At 40.4% G+C, this 23904-nt stretch overlaps 1 protein-coding gene across 5 annotated transcripts in view; it reads left to right on the top strand.

The window, feature by feature from the left end:
* The first annotated feature begins 877 nt into the window (after positions 1-877).
* The window catches only part of TAB2 (TGF-beta activated kinase 1 (MAP3K7) binding protein 2), a 54415-nt gene continuing 31388 nt past the window's right edge, over positions 878-23904 (top strand). For 2 of the 5 annotated variants that reach the window (XM_053382133.1, XM_053382134.1), the window contains exon 1: positions 879-1251. The gene's annotated coding sequence lies outside the window, so the exon portion shown is untranslated. Of the gene's footprint in view, positions 1252-3401; positions 3473-23904 lie in introns of those variants that run through there. The other 3 variants (XM_053382135.1, XM_053382131.1, XM_053382132.1) reach the window with 3 other exon arrangements.

Below are 23904 nucleotides of genomic sequence, written 5' to 3' on the forward strand. Positions count from 1 at the left end.
CTTTATGAGGAACAGTTGAGGAAACTGGGTAAGTTTAGCCTGGAAAAGAAGAAACTGAGAGGAGACATAGCCATCTTCAAATATCTAAAGGGCTCTCAAATGTGGGGGAGCAAGCTTGTTTTCTTCTGCTCTGGAGGCTAGGACCTGAACTATGAGTTCAAGTTACAAGAAAGGAGATGCCGACTAAACATCACAAAGAACTTTTTGTTGGTAAGAGCTGTTTGGCAGTACAGTGGTCTCCAAAGGAAGGTGGATGGCCATCTGTCATGGATCCTTTAGTTCAAATTCCTGCACGGCAGGGGATTGGACTAGATGACCCCTGGGGTCCCTTCCAACTTTACAGATGTATGATTCTATTTTTGCTGATTTTGTTTTTATGAAGCACACTCTGCTGAAGTTATTCAAGCTCCACACCCTTCATCTTACACTCTAGATTTCAATTACTTGAAGAGCAAATGCGAATTTGGCCAGGAGGAGGAACTGGGGGAAAGCAGATAAATTAAAAGACAGAGAAAGATTTCTGGTAAAGCCATGAGAGTTCACAGAACAGTGAAGGGGGAGGAAAACACGTTTCTCCTCATTTCTCTTGCAAGAGGCGCTCAGCTCTGGCACTTTTGCGCTGCTCCTAGTGAGGAACAGAGTGGGCAGTTGAAGCCGATGGCTGCAAGAGGCCACACTTCTGTCAAACTGACCTCTGCTCTGCTCAGCATTACTAGCTGTCGCCTAGGCAACGAGAGGAGATTCCCCGCCCCCGCCTGCCCTTCCCTTCTTTTTTTCGCCTCGCATCTCGCATCTCGCTCCTCCTCCTCTCCCACTGCTATCCCGTTAGCACTCGGGGCAAGATCTCGCGATGCTTGCCAACTGGAGTGGCCGCCATATTGTGTGACACTATTTTGATTTGGACTCGGCTGGCTGAGACGCGCAGCGAGAGAAGAAGGAGGTGGACGAGGGGGGAGGGACGGGAGCGACTGGGAAGCCGGAACCGTTCCAAGCGAGGTCGGGAGCAGCGCCTGCAAGACACCCACCCACCCGCCCAGCCGAGCCCTCCCTTCCTCTGCCCGCCGCCACAGCAGCACCAGTCACGGAACCCCCCTTCCTCCCTCCCCCGGTGGCGGCGGGAGGAGGAGGCGGCGGCGGCGGCTCAGGAGGGGCTCGGAGGTGTCCGCCTCGCCGGTTGGAGGCGGCGGCGGCAGCGCGGGCGGTAGTGGCGGCGGCTGTGGGAGGCGGAGGCGGAGCCGGTGTCGAAGAAGGGTAAGACTGGCCGGAGCGGGCCTGGCGTCGACTGGCTCCTTTTCCCTGCAAAACGCTCGGCCCTCAGAGGCCTGAGAGGGACTGGGCATCCCCCTCCCCTGCTCGGGCCCACTCCGGCCTTCTTCTTTCAGCCCCCCCGCCCCCCCCGGCGGAGGGAAGAGGCGGCCGGAGAATCCTGAGGTTACAGGCGGGAACAACCCCAGTCAGCCTCCTTTTCCGAGGGGTGACAGCCCTGCGGGGTCGCTTCTGCAGAGAGTGCCTTTGCTGGCAGTGCGGTGCTGAGCCAGGCAGAGGTGTGTGTTCAGCCCCAGGGTCAGGATCCCCCCCAGGCAAAGCTGTCACCACCACGCGAACTCCCCAGCTGAGCCCGGAGGCTGCGACTTTTTTATTCCCTTTTCTTACGCGAGAGGGTTTCCTTCCCCCTTTGGCCCAGCCCAGCCTGGCTGCTGCTGCTGCCTCCTCCCCACCAACCCCCTGACGGTAACATGCTGCTGCTGGTCTTGGGAAGAGGCTATCCATCCGATCTCGGTGGTCTCCCTGGATCACGTGTGTCACGGGGAGCGGGTTGTGGCGGGAGGCCTACAAGTCAGGGGGCATCTCTCCTCTCCATGGAAACGAGGGATGGGGTCACTTTTGCTGCTGCTGGGGTGCAGGAACGCGGGCAGCGGATCCAGGCGCCCTCTCAGATCTGCAGAGTAAGCCTCACAAGGTGAGGGTTTATTCACCAGTAAGGACTACAGTTCCAGTACACACTTCACTTGGAATAGAAGGGCAGTGGTCGTGGTGGAGTAATCCCTGTTGAACTTAATGTGCAAACGTGCCTTAAATAGAGGTGGAGTTGTGGTGTCTCTCTTGGTCCAGCCCCCTTGGGGTTTTTATACCTCTGCCCCTATTCCTCTGATTACTGGTGTGAATAGGACTTCTGTTACTGCAGCTGTACAGCCATATTCCAGGTTTACTGAAGGAGTAAGGATTCTTTCGGTTAGCCATATAGGACTTTTTTCTTTTACTTCTTACTTAGAGTATGGTATGCGCATAGGTGTTGTGCCATTATTCAGTTATGAGACCAGGTAAATGTTCCTGGTGGGATTGTGGCAACTTTAATGCCTGAACCTTTGTATTCTTCATTGGGAGTAAGTTTCATTCAGTTCAACCATAAATGTGGTTTTACTTGTAGGTAGATGTGTGCTTAGGATTGCTATGAGTCTCAGAGGATTATTGCAGCTTTTCAGTGAAATCATTTTTTTCATTCAGGAGCAGGATTCCAGTCCTAATCCCATTTACCTGGGAGTAAGCCACATTGAACTAAGTAGGGCTTCTTTCTGGTTAGACATGGTTAGAGTTATGCTGTGATGCATGTTTACACACTGAACACCCAGCAATCCTGTTTACTCAGGTCTGTAACTCCATTGCTTAGAAGACGTAGTCAGAAGTAGGGTCCATTCATTTAAATGAAGCTTACTCAAAATTAAGTGGGTTTGGACACCAGCAAACAATTACTGCCCATATAAGGTTCTGATGGTACTGAAACTTCAGATTTATTTTCTATAGATTAGATTTCAGGCAAGTGGACATAAAGAGAGGGCAGATAAACTGGTGTGAGATGGAAGGAAAAACATCCGTAGAAGATAACAGAAAAGGGGGGAAACTGCACAAAAGGAAGAGGAGATTTGGCTGCTCAGGGAGGGAGAACCTTAGTTAACCTTAATTAAATTAATAAGCAAATCCTATGGATTTCTATTTAGAAGCAAGGCCCACTTATTTTAATGGGATTAACTCTCAAGTAAGTATGCACAAGACTGGAACTTTTATGTTTCAGTGTCGATTTTGGAATGAACATTAGTTTTATTTAGGTTTTTTTAAAAAAAATGTCAAATGACAAGACTTCGCAAATTAAAAAGAAAGCAAGCTATTCACTTTAGAACTACTACTCTATGTTGCTTCAGTGTGGGCAAATCTAGGGAGTTTCTTCAAACTTCACCAACAACGGGGCAACAAAGAAGAACTGCTGCCTATATTAGGTTCTGAGGGTGCTGAGCCTTTCCCCCAAATCCTCTTCATTTTGATTTCAGGCAGGTTGACATTAGGAAGGGGGAAGTGTTAGAGAAGTGGATTGAAGTGACAGAGAAGGTGACGCAAGGTGGAAGAAAGTGAACAGCATAAAAAGGGAAGTGAGAGGGAGACAGAGGCAACACCAGCAGGTGAAAGGAAATAGAAGAAGGTGAGCAGGGAAGGATAGAGATGTTTGAGAAGGTGAAGAGAATGTGGAAGAAGGTGGATTAGCTGGTGATAGAAAGGATTGTAAAAGAGGATGACATGAGAACAAGTAACCGAGAAAGGACTAAAAAAGTGGATGGAGGAGACAATAATAAGGCATAAGGTTAGTGGAGAGAAAAATAAAGGAATGACAGGTGGTGGTGGACAAAATGTGCAAGCAGGTAGGCAAATAAAAAAGCACCAGCCAGTGACAGAGGAGGAAAGGTGGTAGTGAAAGTTACAGAAATCAAGAAAGTGATAGAAAGACCTTTTTTTGTAAGAAAATGCAAACATAACAGTGATTTGTGATTTGCTCTCTTGCTCTATATTAACCACAGGCTTCTCTGAGGAGAAAACCCCCAGAAATCAAAGAGGTGGTACAATTACTAAAAGGGTTCAAAAGTGTGACCAACAGTACATGAAATATTGGTTGACCTGTACTGAAAAATATATGTCACTGCCTCAGTGTGTGATATGTGGTGAGATATAAATGAAGAGGGGAGGCTTGAGCTTGGCCACCTAATCTGTTTGTGGATGAGCTGGGATTTGCACTTCAGTCTAGAATCCAGAACCCTTTCAGAGGATGTAATATTGGAGTTACTTGCCATGTATGAAGGCATGTACTCGGACCAGCCACTGAGGAGGCCTTGGAGAGGTGATAGAAAACTTTCCCTTCATGAACTTGAAGGTCTTTTTTAGTTAATGCTTGATGTGTTTTCCCCTTTCTTTTGCAACAAACAGTTCCTTCCATTGACTTCCACTATCTGGATTTGATCTAGAAAGTTTGGGTTAGTTATTTATTAAAATATTTATATTCCACATTTCCCGTTCCTTTGAAAGAGCATTCAAGTTGTGTAATAATATTTCAATTAAAACAATGATAGATTATTTAAAAAGCAAATACAGTACAAAAATTAAAAGATTCAGACAACTAATTTGGACAGTATTTAGTCATAGCCTAAAATTCTGCAAAACAGAATAGTATTTATTAAGCCCTAGAAAGTCATCAAGGATGGGGGCATACAAGCAGGGAATTCCAATGTCTGAACACCACTGAACAGTGGAAAGGCTCGTTTCCAGGTTCCCACTAGATGTACTTCTGGTTCTAATTCACTGAACTTTAGAGGTAATGATCAGCATCTTAAATTATCATGTTAAGTGAACCAGCCAAAACAGCTGAAGTTAATAGTGGTCACATAGTCTCTAGCAGTTTCCATAGTAAAAATTCTTACTGTTGCATTCTGCACAAACTAAAGGTTGCAAGCACTGTTCAAGGGCTGCCCCGTGTAGAGTGTTTCAGTCATCCAAGCTGGATGTCACTAAGACACGTGTGACCCTTGCCAGACCATCTTTTCCCAGGAACCTAACCTGAGCAAAAGCATTGTTGGCCATGATTGCTATATTGGCATCCAGGAGCAAATAACTTTGGCACTGATTTTTTTTTTTAAGAGAAGCAAAATCCTGTCCAGGTTATATTCCTATTCTTGGATCAACTCTCCCATTGACCAGTAGCAATCCCTCTTATTAGATCATACGCATTCATTTACTGCTAAACACCAGCTAAGAGCCTCCACGGGTTCCTTGGACTTGGGACCAAAAGGAGATATAGAATTGGGTGTCATCACAGCAACGGTGCCCCCAAATTCCTGAATAACTCTTCCTAGCAGTTTAATGTCGATGTTAAATACTATAGAGGGCAGAATGGAACTCTTCTGAATCTTACAGACTGGAAGTAATGGGGCTGAGCATTTGTTCCCCCACCCTGTACCATCACCTGGAACCTACTGTCAGTGAGGACTAGGACTACCAGAAAATTGTGTCCCAGGTCCCGCTCCATCCTGACAGTAGAGAATGATACCACAGTCATGGTACTGGAAGCAACTGAGAGGTCCCGTGAAACCCAGAAGGTTGTGCTTCCTCTGTCCAATATATAGCAGGTTTTTTTCCTTCTTTTCAATGGGTTTTCATAAAGATAAACTTGATTTAGTTCTATGTGTATGAGTTAGAATGAGCTGTGTTGAGGTGTCTGGCTAACATGGCATTCCCTTCCCTTTCCTCTACCCATTTTGCCAGGAGAAGGGCTTCAGTAATGTTCACTTTCAAAGATGGGAGGAATGCCCTCCCATCAGATGCCAAGGAAATTAATATCTATCTGGCTTTTAGAAGACATCTGAAGGCAGCCTTATATGGGGAAGTTTTAAATGTTTGAAGTTTTTAATGTTTTAATATTTTGTTGGAAGCCGCCCACAGTGACTGGGACAACCCATTCAGATAGGAGGCATATAAAAAATACCATCATCATCATCATCATCAAGGCTGCTACCAGTTTCCAGATAAACCAACTTCAAGCCATGGTTAATGAAGCTGGCTTTTTAAATCAGTTTGTTTTAAGCCACAACCTCTGGTTTGTATATAATACCAAGCAAGGATTATTTGAAAATGAAACTTCAAGGTTTCTTCTTGTCATGTGAGAGCAAGTGTGTATGTGTGTGTGTAAGCAAGCCTGAGGCTTTGCTGTGACTCACATTAGCTCTTGCACATAGTGCTAAACCATCCTTGTGTCACATGTGAAGTAGCCCATTAAATCTATGTACTAACTAGTTTTTTTAAAAGGTTTGCAGCCAGCAGCATTGGACAACTCTCCCTCACCTTGTTAAATCTCAGAACAACGAGAAAAGAGTTTATGGTATTGGGGGGGGGAGTAGGTCTAGGGTAGGAGGTGCTCCATTGTATGAAATCCTTCATTGTGTATTTACCAAATTTGGCAGTGGTACTTAAGAGTAAAAAGCTTTGCTGCAAATATATATTGGGTTTGTGCCTATATTTTTGGATGATAGTATTTTCTTTTGTTTGGGTTAATTTTAGTTAGCTAAAAGCAATTTCTGTTTGTTGGAACAGCTGGTTTGCTGCTTTTATCATGCTGCTAGATCAAGTGTATTTTTTGGAAGAGTTCAGCAGTTGTTAAAAGCCATATAAGTAAACTTCTCAACAGTTACTTTTGATGAACCATAGTTAAGATATCCCTTTTTGAGTTTGGGACAGGATGGGTAAAACTGGGACTGCCATTGATAAAGAGTGAACACTAGTTTTCTTTTTCTAAACTGTGCAAGTATTTGGAAGTCACTTTACTAAGGGATAGAATTTTACGAAGGAAGCAGTAGTGAATGCTGTACTCTTCGAATAGAATTCAGTGTTGTGCTCTTAAAATTGTTCTGTCTGCACAAGCATTGCAGCTCGCTAGATGGAATGATCCACCCTCCCCCCGGCCCCATGTGCTGCTCTGGGATTTCTCCCAATCTCCAAGAGCCATTTCTTGGAGGGGAAAGGGATCCCTGTTGTGTAAGCAGAAATTCTTGCACCGGGATTCCCCTGATGGGGCTGATGTGGTGAATCCAGCTCTTTGAGGCTGTACACACTGTAAAGCAATGTTTAGATCCTGGTCTAGTGCATATTGGCTATGGCATGCAAATATTGGGTGTTAACTAAGAATATAATGTGTGTCATCTATAATCTTCAAAAAGTTAGTGCCACTAGTGGAATGTTTGTTGAGTAGACATGCAATAACTGCTGGAGCTCTAGGCATTTGGTGGTAGAAATATGAAACACAAAAGCACTGGATAATACTTTAATATGTATACTGTATTGAGTAATAGCAACAGGTGAGATCTGCTTGAAAATGTTGCAGTGTAGAGTGCTCCAGTTCAGAGAGTTAAGCCCTTTTTCCACAGCCATCTTCCTTTCTCTGACTTTGCCATACCCCTTCACCTGATACTCAGCATTCTGTGGCCACAGAGCATGTTCATGTCTTACCTCTTAACATTTTTTCCTAAATATTGTTTGTGTGTCTACAAACCTTGGGTTTCCGCTGAGCACTCTGATAGCTCCCACTTTTTCTAATTGGTGCTGTTTTGGTTCTAATCCTGTCAGCACTTGACAGCTGGGATTGCTGTTAAAGTAATAATTTTAATACAGTTGTTAAGAGTTCAATAACAATATTTTGAATTTTCATAGAAACCTTAGTACCTTCCATTAGACTCAGTTGCTGAAAAGTCAGAAATCATTTTAATTGCTGTCAATTTTCATTTAAGTAATACTTATCAAAAAGGCGAAGCATCTTACGTTCTGAATTTCGAATGGAAATGTGGTATTGCTATCTTGAGTCTATAAAAAATTAATTGTTGCCTCAGCTGCATTTCATATCTTTCTTCAATGATGATATGATGAAAAGTTTAAATTGACATCACTTAATGTACATGGTTCAGCCTCATTTGCTCAGTGTAAATTTTACTATTTTACTGAATGAGTTAAGTAGTTGAGTATTGACACTGGAAGGGGCAAACGTTTCAACTCTTATCCGTCATAGGTTTAGATTAGGGCTAGCAAAGAAGTGTGCCCCTTACTGTACTCTTGAGGGGCACCCCAGAAATCTGTCATAAGCTAATTTCAGGCCTTAGTTTGAGTGAGTATGTGGACCTGCAGAAGCCCTCCCAAGTTTTACCTATATACCTAGAACATGTGAAACAGTATAAACAATACCTTTGAGGATGTACATAGCATATTTTTCTTGGTATTGAATTCTTGCAGCCAGTTTCTACATTTTAGGATAAGTTTTGAAGTCAGAATCTCTCGCTTTCTGGAGAATTTGATCTCTGTATATAATGTCATTGTATCACTTTCTGATCTTGGTCAGTACTGCACTGTAGCGGAAATACATTTAGTTTTTGAAATATACTGTTAATTGTTTTTCAAAAATCTTACAGATATAATAGTTTTAAAAAGTGATTTATTTTGTCCTTTTGTATACCTCCTTTTCCCCTTTTCTTTTAGCATCTTAGCTATCATGCTTTCAAATGTGTCTTTGTCATAATGAAAGCTATCAGCATGCACTTTTATAAAGAAGCTGTAGTTCTTGGGGGTGGGGTAAATTACCATTTTTACTGGGATGTTTTATGATGTTATTATAGATAGTTGTTATATCTCTTTATCTTTAAAAAATTAAAAAGAAAAAACAGCCCACAAGTGACATGGCACTCTGTTGGTTCTTGGACATTCATTGTTTCTTTGTATATGTGCATGCTTTACATGTGGTGTTTCCCCCACATGCTGTTGTTAATGTGCTATGCTGTTAATAACTTGAATGCATGTTGGGGGTTTAAGTATTTTGTTTGTTGTTATTTAGGGTCTCCTTGGAACTAGAGGAGGGATAGATTTTTTTCACATAAATAAACTACACTTCCGCCATAAACTGTACGCTGGAGCGGTACAAGTTCTTCATATGTGCCTTTTCTCTACATAGAGATGATCTAGCCGCTGTTTCATACATAGCATTTCCCTATATGGGAATGAACCCTACATACAAAAATGACACACATAAAGAAGTTGTACCTGTCCAGACCACATTTTGTTGGAAAAGTGTAGTGTAACCCATCCTAACTTTAATATTAGTTAGAGGAAAGATATCCAGTTATGCCGATATTTCAGAAGTAGAATGTAGTGTTTACTCTGTTACTCTTTTGTGTTGAGAATATTCTGTTTCCCCTTCATATTCATCAGCAAGAGCCACTTTAAGTGGAGAGATTTCTATTTGTCATATCTAGTTCTAGCTGATCCATAAGATTAATTTATTGTTAGAGCTAATAGAGTGCACCTTGCAAGGAATTTCACTGCAATACTACTTTGGTGATAGGCGTGGATCAGAAAATTGTCTTAGAAATTGGGAGGCCTCCCATCTCCCGTAAGTGGTTTTTGGCCTGGAAAATCATTGCTGGGATATTTAAGCCTACTTTATTAAATATTTGTCAGTGGAAAAGGGTAAATTGCATCTAATTAACAATGCAACAGTAACCATGTATACTCAGACATAACTCCTGTTGAATTCAATGGGGCTGACCCCCAGGAAGAGGGTTGCAGCCCCAGTCATATTTAGAAAAGACCCATTCGTATGAACGGATTAAGTTAGTTGTGAGGTGCTTAAAGCTGATTGATTTCTATAGATCTACTCTGAGTATGACTTACATTTTTAAAAGTCCAGTTTCCATTTTGTGATAGTGAAGTAAAAGTTTGGTAAAGAGAGAGTATTTTTAAGGCTGAAGTCTAAATAACTGAATACATAGGGTACCATCTGCCATCAAGCATTGTGGTTAAGAATAATGGAAAGAGTCTGCATTCCAAATAAAGTAGTTTCTGAACTCACCACAAATTCATGGCTGAGCAATCCAACTCCTTTGAATGTTTCAGCAGCATTTAACATTCAATCACTGTCGTTGTCGTAGTAGTTCCTTTTTCTTTTTTACAAGAAAGAAATACATATTGATTCAAAGTTTGTTATTTTCAGTTGTACTCAAAGTACAAATATTTAAATAGCCAAACTGAAATTTGTTTCTTTCAGCAAAGCATAAACTTTCTTTGAAACTTTTATTACTTCATTGGCACTATCTATGTTATATATAATAATTACTTCAGTAAATTTGTTGTAAAAAAAGCAAAGTCAGCGAAGATCTTGAAAAATCAAGTTAATCCATACTTAATATATTTTATGGCAAAAAAATAAACCTAGGCAACTAAATATATTATTATTTTTGAAAAATATGAAATGCAAGGTACAATTCCATTAAAATTCAGTTTTCAGAGACTTTGTCCCCAACAACTGATGAAATGATTTCTAGAGAATGTTTTGTTGCTGTACCTGTATAAAGTTTCCCACCAGAAAATCTGAATAGGGTATGGGGGGGGATATTTTTCTTGCAGGACACAGTGTTTTAACAGTTCTAGAAATAATTAAGTCAGATACAAGGAAAGTCACTTTGTGATAAACATGGCCCTTCTATAAAATGGCTGTGCACGGTCATTTTTTATGGGAATATGGAAAATTGTACCCATACTATTCTGAGCATGCATGCAGATCAAATTTCACTTTCTTTAGTGATAAGCAATTTAAAACTTACTCAATCCTGTTAAGAGCATTTGTGGAATTCAGTCAGCTTTTACTGCAAGGAAATAAATGCTTCAGAACAGTACGTCTGTTGTTGTGCTTAGTAGTTGAGAGTAAAACTTCTGTTTTGGAGCTGCAGGGCATGGCATCCTTTTTAAAAAGTCAGCGATAAAAGACAACATTCAAGTTCTAACTTCTACATTAACTGCTAATATGTATTTAACATTTCCAGATTGAAATGTGTATTTAACATTTCCAGATTCATATATCTATAAAGGAACATGCCTTTTTCTTATGCAGATCAGTTAAAATAGAATCAGTGATGCTTCCTTTGAATTTAGTTTGTTTAATCTGTGAAATTGCAATCTTGTCTGTAATGCACACAGGCAGATCTAGTGGGGTTAAGGGAGAGGTGAATGTATGCAGTACTGTTTAGGGCTACTGCCTTAGTTTAATGATACTAAGGCTACATAAATTTATACCATTTTAGTAAATTCTAAACATTTTGTTGTGTTTCTAGTAATCACCAAAGAAGAAGAAGAAGTTATTTCCCGTATCTCTTTTGCTGTTATTCAGACAAAGCTTTGCTTTCTTTGGATATCCACAATATGTGCATGTGCACTTGTAAGTTCAATTGGACTTCCTTCCATGTGAGTGGACTTCCATCCCCAACCTGCGGCCCTCCAGATGTTTTGGCCTACAACTCCCATGATCCCTAGCTAGCAGGACCAGTGGTCAGAGATGATGGGAATTGTAGTCCAAAACATCTGGAGGACTGAAGGTTGGGGATGCCTGGCATAGAACCTTATTTGATGAGTGGGTTCTCATCTAGTCTAGCAGTGTGCTCTGTATTTTTTATTAACTTCCTGTTCTTCATTTGCATTCTAGAAATCTCAGGCCCACGCCTTCTCTTGCTCTATGGCAGACGTTGCCAGTTTCTTCTTCAGCTCTAGCCTGGCCACGGGTGGTTTTTTTATAAGTCAAAAACATAATGGAAACTAAAGGGTTGGGCTTTGATGTGGGATATCTAAGTAAAAATTCTTACTTGGTTGTGGGTGATCATGGCCTAAGACAGGATTCTTTTTCTTTAAAGCAGGGGTTGTTACAGTTGGTTTGTATATATGGTGCGCTGCAGTGCTCCTCCTTCAGCATTCTAAAGAATGGCGATCTTTGAGATCTGTTAGAGTATGGGAAAAAATTGTGGAGGGGTTCAGCTGTCTTAGTGCCCCCACTCCACTCTGAGGAAAGACACTAGCATCTTTCATCAGAGTGCAACATTGGGATGACTGGCTGAGTTAGCCTTGGATAATTGTAAGGAAAAGCAACAACATTTGGGCATTTTAGTTCAAAAGCTGGTTAAAGGGGAACGAGACACGGCAGAGGTTACAAAATTATGCATGATATGGATCAAGTGATTAGGATAAGTCTGTCAATAAATCTATTGAACTTGAGCTGTAGAGGCAATGTGTATCTTCGTACCACTTGCAGGGGGAGCAGCAGGGGGATATGGTTACTGTTTTCAAATCCTTCTTGTGGGCTTTCTAGAGGCATGTGATTGGCCACTGTAGGCAAACAGGATGTTGGGGCTAAGTGGAGCTTTTCTTTGATCCAGCACAGATACTCTTAAGGGTCTATAGTTGTTCTCCTTTTTACTATAGAAAATTTTGTCTTGAAGCTGTAGTTTTATTTTTGCCAGTTTCTGTGGAAAAGCCCACATCTGCATTTTTAAATTGGCCCTTTTAAAACCCACAATTTAGTATTTTTGCTGGGAAAGCATTAGGAAATTGGAATTGGTGAGATTTGGAATGTTAACCTTGTGTTTGAGATAGAATAATAGTTGAACATTCTCTATAGCTTATCTCCTCTAAAAATTACTTAGGGCTCTTCACAAAGGTGACTGTCAATTTTCTTTCTGACATGGTGGTGTATATAATATGTATGTTTCAGCCTATATTTCTGAGCCTATTTGTGGCTGATTTTTCTCCAGTTCCTCCTTTGCAGTGTAGCTTCTGAGCCATATCCCAAGCTTCCTCTTTAAGCCCTCCAACCCTTAGGACCCATCAGCTACCCTCACATGGTTCAGGCAGCTATTCAAGGCCATTTCCAGGCTGTGGCTGCTGTCACATGCTGACAGTTTTTAGGAGCCAGAGCTGAGAGCTGAGTGCAGGGTGGGAACCAAAGGTGGACAAACTACCACAGGAGGAATATGACTTGTCTCCCGCCAGGGGTACTACCCCTCCCCTAACACCCCATACACCCCAAACTTCCAGCGTACACTCAGTATATCATCCATTTTTCAGACATTTGGCCTTTGTTTGTGACTTCAGATTTTCCCCTGGAAATGATGTATTTTAAAATGTTGACTGTAACTTTTCACAGGTGTTTAATCAGAAATGACCATGTATAACCATGTGCAAAATAGGCAGTTATAAATTGAAGAAATATATTTCGATAGCACTCCAACCCTGAGCTAGGGAAGTTTTTAATATTTGATGTTGTATTGTGTTTTAATTTCTTGGAAGCCACGCAGAGTGGCTGGGGGAACCCAGTCAGATGGGTGGCTTATTATTATTATTATTCCCTATATTTTTCTTGACTGAGATTGTTTTCTGCATGTTACACGATTTAGAACTTTGGGGTCTCAACTGACCATTAGTCCAGGAGTTGCAGAATGTTCAAAATTATTTTCTAAAGAAAGGATTGGCCCTCCCTGCTGGTATTCCTATTGCATATATCCATGCAGAAGTGGGTTGGCCTTCTGATCAGGCAAAAAAGCCAGTTCAGCTCTTAAATTTTCAGTAGAGAATGCTAACTATGCCATCTTCACACTTGGTTTCTATAGTTTATGGCTCATCCCCTTAAATTCTGCTTTACACCTGCAATCCAGTGACATATATCAATCTCTGTTGAATTTCCTTGCATATGAGAGAACTTCTTTGACTGATGTGTTAACTATCCATTCTTTGAGATTTTTTAGACTGTATCCATGTTTCAAGGTAGACCATGCAAAAGCTATCTATTTGGAGTTAATTACTCTGGCTCCCCATAAAATTGCTTTTACGGAATTAAGACTTGGTGTTTTACGCTCTGCCTTTTTGGATGGCAGCTGTGAGAAATTCTCCTTGGAACAGCATTTCTGTGTGAGGTGTAAAACAGCATTGAGGACGTTGTTCACTATATTACTCAGTGCCCTCTATGTAAGAGCCTGATGAAGAATACTTGCTGTGAGTTTACTCACAGAAATAATTTTGTTACACCAAGTGAGTTTGTGTGCTTTTTGCTGTTAGAGAAAGTTTAAATTGCGTTACCTTGTGTCTGTCTATATTTGTGCTAGCTCCTAGGAAATTGAAGAGTCATATTTGTGGCTCATCTTTGAGTGTTTGTTATCCTTGCTGTGGTTTATAGCTAAACAAATAAAATTGCTACTACTTCTACTTTGATAGTTGAAGCTTGGGGTTCATGAAAAGATTGGAAAAACTTATATTAAACCAAGCCTTTAAATTGTTGAAAGTTTATTAACTTGGGTGGTGTTCAACTAAATTTTACTCAGAGTAGACCCACTTGAAATTGGTAGCCCATTAGGTCTTCTCTGAGTAAAACATCGTTGAATACCACTCCCTGTCATTACTGTTATGTTATATACACACTTGCACAACTTTCAGTTGCACACTAATTACTTTTTCATATGGGGGCAGATAGCTTCAGCAACTGGCAGCAGTTGTGGGTACAGGTAGGGTGCAGAAAACTGGTAAGTAGTTTCCCTTGTCCTGATGCATTTTGCAAAGAAGATTATTTCCCTGCATTTCTGTTGGTGTATCATCATTATCTCAGAATACCTTGTATATATTGGGTAGATATTCTGTTTCTGAATTCAAGCCGAAGGTACTGCTGAAAAGCTTGGGAGTAGTGCATGTTTACGTGGCTACATTATTAAGCCTTTTAAACCAAACCACAGGCTAAGCATTTGTATAGACATAATGTTGTTGTGTCTCCAAGTCATAGTTTGAAGCATAAGGAGCTCAGTTCCATGGTTTGCCATTAAAGGTGATCTAGGCAAACTTTGGTTTGCACAACTCATAGTTTGACGAGTTTGGTTGTAATAGCAAACAATGGCTTGCTGAGAGAGAAAAACGGAAGGGTAGGAAGGGTGGCTGGAATATACAAATTGCAAGGTTTGTTCATGTAATGTCCAATGAAGTCTCAATGTGGATGGAAAATAGAGCAAGAAGCCTGATGGTCACTTTTGCTGGCTTGTGTCATTTTCCATTTTGTGCAAGAAGACTTTCATATCGATTGTGATACTGTTCTTTCTCAAAGTTTAAGGAGCCAGCATTTCATTGTGATAGACTAGGAGTTGTGAGCAAGGTAGTATTTTGTTCAGATTGTGAAGCATAATCATTGTCAGCAGAGAGCTTCCTTGCACACTTTCCTCACATTCAGTCGCCTGGTTTGCATATGACATTAATTAAACCATGGCTTAATGTTATGTGTGAATCCGGCCCAGGAGTTTAACTATGGTTAAAGGTTGCTCAGTAACCAAGGTTTGTAGTTGGTTTATTTATCTTTGTTAATGTTGACCATATCTTAGTGTTACCTTTGAATCTAGACTATGGTTAAGAAGCCATCACCACCCAAAAATATAGAGGTGCAAATGAAGATCAGTAGAAAATTCAAACCACCCACAAAGTTCTGCTGCTCTTGCAAGTAGTTCTAACTATCCTATGATGTAATAAACAAAGGTTTAATTATCATCTGCCAGATGCCTCAGATTTAACTATGGCTTGTTAACCATGGTTAATGTTAACTACATTTATCATTAGCCATGGTTTAATGTTAATGTATAAACCAGGGGAAATGCAGAAGAGTTGTAGTGCATGGTATTAGTAGTGTTCATCACTTGGAAATACATACCGTATTTTTTGCACCATAACACTCACTTTTTTCCTCCTAGAAAGTAAGGGGAAATGTCTGTGCGTGTTATGGAGCGAATGCCTATGGATGGCGGGGGGATCTGCTGCAGTCGTGAGCAGAGGATCCATGGTTCCCCTTCCTTCCCTCCTCCGTGGCTCACTTTGAAACAGCAAAGCGGGAGAAGAGCAGCTGAGTGGGGAGGAGAGAGGGACAAAGAGCCTGCTTGCTTTAAAGGAGCAAAGCGGGAGAGGAGAGGAGCCTTCTCCTCTTATACCCCTCTTCTGCATTATTAACAGCATCCTTCTCCACCCACCCCATGTGTGTCCCTTGTCCCTTGAGTGCTTTTCCTTCCCTCCCCACTTAAAACGTGGTTACAAAGCACAGATCCACATGGATCCTCAGGATTTTTGCACTGGGTCACCCCAAATTCACCATCAGATCACATAGCATGTCCATGGCTATAGCTTGCACCAAAAAAATCACGCACCCACTGTTGCCTGGGGCCGCAGTGGTGCAAAAACGTGGTTACAAAGCATGGATCCACATGGATTCTCAGGATTTTTGCATTGGGCTACCCCAAACTCACCGTCAGATCACATGTCTGTGGCCACAGCATGAACCACAAAAATCATACATCCGCTGTTTCGTTTAGAATATTTTTTTTCTTGTTTTCCTCCTCTAAAAACTATGTGCGTGTTGTGGTCGGGTGCGTGTTATAGAGCGAAAAATACGGTATATCCTATTTTATATTCAGCAGTAATGTTTTAATTTTGCAATTAAATCAGAAACCAAGTAAGTACCTAATTTAGGAGTTGTTGCCCTCAGCAGCTAGCAAAATAACCTCAGTTTTGTGCTGTAATTTATGGCCAGACATGGAATAATACTTACTGTGTTGAAGTGACTGTGAAGCCTGGTGCAAAGTGAGTGAATGGCCCTGCCACTTTTTCTGAAGAGTGGAATTATTCTTTTAGATCACGTTGGATTTTGAGGGTTGTTAGAAGTGGTGAGAGATATTCTTACTGCTTTTGACCACACCAAAGCTGAGACAAATTGCAGATAGAACCATAACCTCCCCTTGAATCTTTTAGAATGTGTCAAATGATTTGGGCCACAATGTGCTGTAAAGCACCTTGGAAGCACCTTGCTTCTACTTCCAAGTGTCTGTAAAGCAAGGCCTAACATGAAAGTCTGAGCACCTTCTCTTCTTCTGTGTGTGTCCAAGGATTGGAACTGGGAAGTGGGTTGAGAGCACGACAGTTACTGTTTTTAAATCTTTTCCTTTGAAATTGTTACCCCAAAGCATGGTGTTTTTTTTAATGTAATGGGCTTCTTCTTTAGCCTTGCATTCCTCTTGGAGTGCCATGAGTAGGCATTTGGACCATACACACAAGTTGTAGCAGCTTGGTGGCAACTGTCAAAAGTGCACCCACCAAATGGGGATTGGGAAAACTGGGCTCTGTTACGGGGTCCCTGAGGACAGGAGAACTGTACATACCATGGGCTAGATGAAGTCCATTTGGACTTAACTGGAGAGTTTCAGAAAACTAAATGTTTTTATCTGGTTTTGCAACCACATTTTCCAATTTTTTTTTAGCCATGAATGCTTAAAACAAACCTTTATAAAAGCTTATCTGGGTCCCCACAAGCCTCTTGTCCAGACTCTGTTTTCTGTGCCTTTTAACCCCTACTGCTTCTCCATTGTTTTGTTTTCTTCAACAACCATGAACATTGGTGCCACAGAGTGATAAAAAAAGTTAAGCTGTGTTTATCATGATTGTAAAAATAGTACATCTGCATCAAGAACTATGTTTTGTTTTTCATGCACTTAGTTTTGTTCCATTTGTTTTGTTTTCTACCTCATTTTCTACTTTTATAAATAAAGTTTTTGAAAATAAAAATGAACAATGTTTTGCTACAATGGTGACTGTTGAAATTGTTTGGCAGACTGATGTTCAGTAGCATGCACAGTTTCCTGATGACCTATGTAAGTTGCACATCTTGGCACTTCTTCTGGATTCGCAATTACCATTTGGAATATGTCTTTTCTTCTTGCCAGATACAATTCATGCCATTGCCAGAAGCGTTTACCAAATCATGCAAGAAAGCTGTAGTTAACAGTTTAACAGACCTTTAGAAAGATCTTGTGGACGGTTTGCAGATGTATTCACTGTACACTTTGTCAGATTATTAGAATTTGGTTTATACAGTATATGATTGTTTTGGGAGTAGGCGAATGTTGGAAGCTGGCTTTTAGATTTATATGTAGATACATAGTTATACAGAAGAAATAACAATACTTGATTTATTTCATCACATCACAATCAGGCATGACTCAAAATCAGAATCCAGTGCAGAATTTTGCAGGTAGAGGCTGGCTCGAGTCTCAGGGTCATCTATTAAGTTCAGTGGGACAAAGTACACAAGTTTCAACATGAGCTGAGAAGCAGCAAACCCTGATATCATCAGGGCAGATGGGTAGATTAACCCATTTCCTAGTTGTGTCACTGAGTATTTGCCTAACATCACCATAAAACAGAATTTGGTGCAGGGACCTCATCAGATGTTCTCTTCTTTTTTTTAAATGATATTTTATTAAAGTTTCAAAAAAAGTTACAAAGGTGATAAGAAAATAGAAGAAAGAAAATAAAAAATACAGAATACAGAATACAGAATTAAAAAAAGAAAAAAAGAAACGATTAAAAATAAATCCATCTTTCAATGTCTTGCCTTTCATTTACTTGTTTCCTTGACCTCCTCTCACCTCCCTTTTTTGTATTCCATTTCGAATGGTTAATTCAGCAAATCCTTTCCCTCTTTGTTTTTATCTTAGTTCTTTATCTTAACATATTATAGCCTTATATTTTCATCTATTAACAAGACATTTTTACATACTCCTTTTTAACATTGTTGCTAAAACCGCTTCATTTCATTCCAACATCATTTTAACATTCATTAATTTTGCAGTGTTTCTGTAAATAGTCCTTAAATTTCTTCCAATCTTCTTCCACCGACTCTTCTCCCTGGTCTCGGATTCTGCCAGTCATTTCCGCCAATTCCATATAGTCTATCACTTTCATCTGCCATTCTTCCAGGGTGGGTAGATCTTGTGTCTTCCAATACTTTGCAATAAGTATTCTTGCTGCTGTTGTAGCGTACATAAAAAAAGTTCTATCCTTATTTAACACCAATTGGCCGACCATGCCCAGGAGAAAGGCCTCTGGTTTCTTCAAGAAGGTATATTTAAATACCTTTTTCGTTTCATTATATATCATCTCCCAGAAAGCCTTAATCCTTGGGCACGTCCACCAAAGGTGAAAGAATGTACCTTCATTGTCTTTACATTTCCAACATTTATTATCGGGCAAATGATAGATTTTTGCAAGCTTGACTGGTGTCATGTACCACCTGTATATCATTTTCATAATATTCTCTCTTAAGGCATTACATGCCGTGAATTTCATACCTGTGGTCCACAACTGTTCCCAGTCAGCAAACATAATGTTATGTCCAACATCTTGTGCCCATTTAATCATAGCAGATTTAACCGTTTCATCCTGAGTATTCCATTTCAACAGCAAGTTATCACCATAAAACAGAATTTGGTGCAGGGACCTCATCAGATGTTCTCTAATGCCGCCATGGGAGGGAGGGCCCTTAAGGTCGATATATATTCACATTGGTGAAACATGAAAACCACCCACATTACAAGGTAATTTTGCTTTGCTTGCTGGGAAATGGGCGTATATTCTCTTTCCTGGTCTCCTCTCAAGGAACATATGGAAACATATGGTGCAACAGCCAAGTGCAGTCTTAATTCAAAACTTTGCCAGTGAAAATCAAAATGCACGAATCTGTAGTAGCTAAGTTTTAGAGAGAGTAAATTATTGAAGCTCCATTATACTTCTTTCTGCTTGTAAAATGGTACTCTGGAACTATGGTTATAGTGTTTTCAAGTGGAAAGTTACATTTGTACAGAAGGAATGATTGGATGAAATCATGTTAGTGCAAAGTTAGCATTTTACATTTTACATGCAAGTGAGCTTCCTGCTTGAAATCTTTAGTGCCTGTCAATTTGAAGTTAGAGGTGTTTTCTGTGCAGATCTTAAGCTTGTTCATTTGCTAGTTTTCTTCTAGATGAGCCAGTGTAGACTCTCAAAGCTTTGTCGGATAAAGAAAACCACAGTATTTCAAATGTTTGAAATAATTTCTTTCCACACCAGGAATTAACTATACCACCTCATTTAATGTAACCAACTGTTCATTTTCAACATGGTGGTGACTTATTTTATGGAAAGAATAGCAATTTTCATTCCTTATTGGAAAGAGATTTACTTTAAAAGGGAAAGAGGATAGGAAATGAAATTTTTAAGTCTACCTCAACATTGTGTAGCTTGGAATGTTGTTGCCAGAAACAGTGTGGATTACTTGCCCAATGTAGATTACTTTTATGGCTCTCTACAGAAATATTTATTTTCCCTTTCCCTTCCTAGTGGAAGCAGTGTTCTGTGGAATCCAAAAACTCACAAACTGCTTTGTGAATTTTGGTTGTTTCTAATAAAACTTCTGTTTTACTGTTACTGATTGAGATTTATTTTTCTATCCAATTACAACTGTTTCTGCATTTACTGCTATGGGTGTTTAATAACCAATGAGGTGTCATTCTGTTTAAAAATGTCGTTTTTCATTTCATTTTCATATTCATATCACACAAGGTTGTAAAAAATTCCTCAATATGGTTTACAATTAAAAAGACAATGCAGAATTGCATATTAGATAATAGTGATTCCAGTCTGTTGCTGTTTTCGGATGGGATTTTGTCACATACTGGCAGATTCAGGTTGTGCAGTTAACTTGACTTGGAGCTCCTGCATCCACTTCCACAGAAGACTGGACTTTTTATAATAAGGAAAGAGATGTGGAACTTCATTGGAAAGTGTGTGATAAGACTTGCTTTGATGCAATGGAGTTTGTCCCTCAGACAAATTAGGATGTGTACTCATTAAATAGCAAATATCATCTAACGTCTTTTCAAACAAATCAGGATTAAAAGTGGATTAAAAGAGTACTTCATTTTAATGAATCTGGTAAAATAGGCACACATATTTTCATTTGGATATTACAAAAATTTCCTGATCTTGTCACAAGACTGCAGTTTCCAATAGTCAGTAATTGCAACCTACTACAGTGGTACCTTGGGTTACATACGCTTCAGGTTACAGACTCCGCTAACCCAGAAATAGTGCTTCAGGTTAAGAACTTTGCTTCAGGTTGAGAACAGAAATCGTGCTCCGTTGGCAGCGGGAGGCCCCATTAGCTAAAGTGGTGCTTCAGGTTAAGAACAGTTTCAGGTTAAGTACAGACTTCTGGAACGAATTAAGTACTTAACCTGAGGTACCACTGTATCAATTGATTACAAGAGCTGTGATGTTTCACTATATTAAATTATTCCAAAACACTAATGCCAAATAGACCTCTCCTGATTACCTGAATATACCTATGGAGCAGTGAATTGATCCTGGCTATTAGTTCACTTTCTCCCAGACAGTGGTATAGCAAGAGCAAGGATAAACAAGGGTGATGTGCTGCCACTTTTTAAAGCAGTTAATGATATCATCTCCTGGGTGCTTTTTGCCATTTCTCAGCACGAGAAACCAACAACAAACCAGGCCGAGGCAGATTATATTAACTACTACTTTAGTTTTGAAAAGTCAAAAATCCTTTTATTATGACCAACCAAAATGCCACAAAATAAAAACTTTTAAATCCTCCAGGATGAATGTCAAACAAAGGGGGTAGGGAGAGAATGCACCTGACAAAAATTCCCTTTTGTTGTATAATTTTAGAAGTGGTCATGGCTATTGAAGGGTTGCAGTGCAGAGCACCAACACTTCAAACTCTAGCACTATAACAGTGGTCCCAGACACCCTCTTCAAGGCCTCTTTGCTTTTTGGAAAAAGGCAGTGGCCAGATGCGTAAGGGGTGCTAATATAGAAAGAGCAACTTTGACCATTAAAATGACAACTGCTATATAATGGAGCAACTACACTTAAAATTTAGAGTGGTAAAAAGTGTTTTTTTAAAAGCAATGCAAGAAGAAAGCTGCTTTTGATCCTTCCTTTCAGGTTCAGAGCTGACAACCCTTTCTCATGCCCTTAGATAGGATCTCCCCTAGTGTGCTTTTTGGATGCCACAGCTGATACTGAATGCAGTGTTGCTTCCTCTGTCAGAGGTGGGTTCTTAGAATCATGTTGACAAAAATGTTCTCCAGCCATTGGCTTTTCAGACTTAGAGTTACAACTCAGGGTGCTGATTTTGGTGTGCAAAGCATTAAGTAGCTTGGGCACTGTGTGCCTACAATAACTCTCTCTCCCTTGTTTGCTGCTTTAATTTCCAAGATCAGCAGCATGTATGCTTTTGACCTATACCATCTCTGCCAAGTTCATATGACAAAGAAGTGGAAAGACATTCTTGGTGGTTGCCCCAAAATGTAGGCTATGTTCCCATTGGTGACATGCCTAAAACCAAAGCCAGGCATCTTCCCAAAGCAATTCAGGACCTTTGGGTAAACAACCTAGTGAGTTTTAAAGGGTATTTTTTAAAATTGTGAGTAAAGAGAGGATGTGATTTTTCTTTCAAGCTATTATAAGAACCCTTGTGGCTTCTTATATTGGAACACGTGCATTCTGTATTTCTGCTTGTTGAGAAGCCAGAGAAGGTGTAACTTGATCTTTGAGCCACGTTTGGTAAATACTAGTTTTGTGAATTCATTAAGTTCTACTGTTAACAGAAGAACACTATACCAGATATGTAGTTTATTTTCCGCTCTTCATTTCAAATTGTTAGGCAGGATTAATGACCCATAAACTCGTTCTCACTGTGATCTGATAATGTTTGTTGGTCTTAACTTGCTCTTCTTGTTGAAATGTTTCAATAAAATGGTTTCTCACAAAATCTTCTGTAGAATGTAAGTATTCAAAATATTTCCTACTACTCGCTGCTACTTAGCATGACTGTTACTGCCTAATCCATGGGTAGGCAAACTAAGGTCCGGGGGCCGGATCTGGCCCAATTGCCTTCTAAATCTGGCCCACAGACAGTCTGGGAATCAGCGTGTTTTTACATGAGTAGAATATGTCCTTTTATTTAAAATGCATCTCTGGGTTATTTGTGGGGACTGCCTGGCGTTTTTACATGAGTAGAATGTGTGCTTTTATTTAAAATACATCTCTGGGTTATTTGTGGGGCATAGGAATTTGTTCATCCCCCCCAAAAAAATATAGTCCGGCCCCCCACACGGTCTGAGGGACAGTGAACTGGCCCCCTGCTGAAAAAGTTTGCTGACCCCTAGCCTAATATACGGGAGCATTTCATTTGAATATAAAGCCCACCCAAATTCCCAAATGATCTTGAAAAATTGTCTTGTGAATTTCTTCTCACTGTACTAGCTTGGTGGATTTGGGAAAAAGTGACACCCCTGCCTTATCACATTTCCTCCATCAAAGGTTTTTTGATATATACTACCTCTTCTAAATGGAAGGACAGATCGTGAAGCTGAGGCTCCAATACTTTGGCCACCTCATGAGAAGAGAAGACTCCGTGGAAAAGACCCTGATGTTGGGAAAGATAGAGGGCACAAGGAGAAGGGGACGACAGAGGACAAGATAGTTGGACAGTGTCATTGAAGCTACAAACATGAGTCTGACCAAACTGTGGGAGGCAGTGGAAGACAGGAGTGCCTGGCGTGCTCTGGTCCATGGGGTCACGAAGAGTCAGACACGACTAAACGACTAAACAACAACAACCTCTTCTAAAAAGAATCGGGAGTTACAAGAGACTAGTGTACTAGAAGGCTAATGCATTCACAGATCATTTTTTTTCAACCTTTTAACAGTAGACACTGTGGGAAGTGAGTGAGTAGCAAAGGAACAATGAGGAGAGGTGTTAAATCTTTTTACCACCTCCACCTTGTGATTCCACTAAACACCCTGACACTGCTATTAGCCCTGGAAGGAAGTTTATTTGGTACCAATGGAAGCATCTCTCCCAACCAAGACTAATATCCTTTCAAGGGGATACTTTTGGAGGGACTATAAGGATTACAAAGGAGCAACATTTCACCTCACACATTTCAACATCACAACTGTTTTGGCTCTGCATGTTGGAAGAAACAGTGCAGATGATCTGTAGTTGAAGATAGGACTGTTCTCTTGTTGTTCCCTCAAGTATGTTTGCTTGGGGTTTCATAAGTCTGAGTGATATTCCCATGGTTTTAGTATCTCCAATGTAGGAAGAGGGGGTATGCCTTCCTATCTGAGGGCTACATGGACAAATGTTTTAGATCTGTGAGTAAATACTGTGATATTGTTTCTTTCTGCAGCCTATGCAGTCAATGGGTAGTCCTCCAGCATGCATCCAGGTTGGAAGAAACTGCAGCCCACTTGGCAGGGCTGTAGGCTGTTTCTGTGACTTGCTGTGTGAGAGAGGCATAAGCAATTTCTGCTGTAAGTTTCTTGTTTTTCACCTGCAGCATTTCAGATTAAGCAGTATTTAAGTAA

This window comes from Podarcis raffonei, chromosome 3 (genome assembly GCF_027172205.1).
Source record: "Podarcis raffonei isolate rPodRaf1 chromosome 3, rPodRaf1.pri, whole genome shotgun sequence".
Lineage (NCBI taxonomy): Eukaryota > Metazoa > Chordata > Lepidosauria > Squamata > Lacertidae > Podarcis > Podarcis raffonei.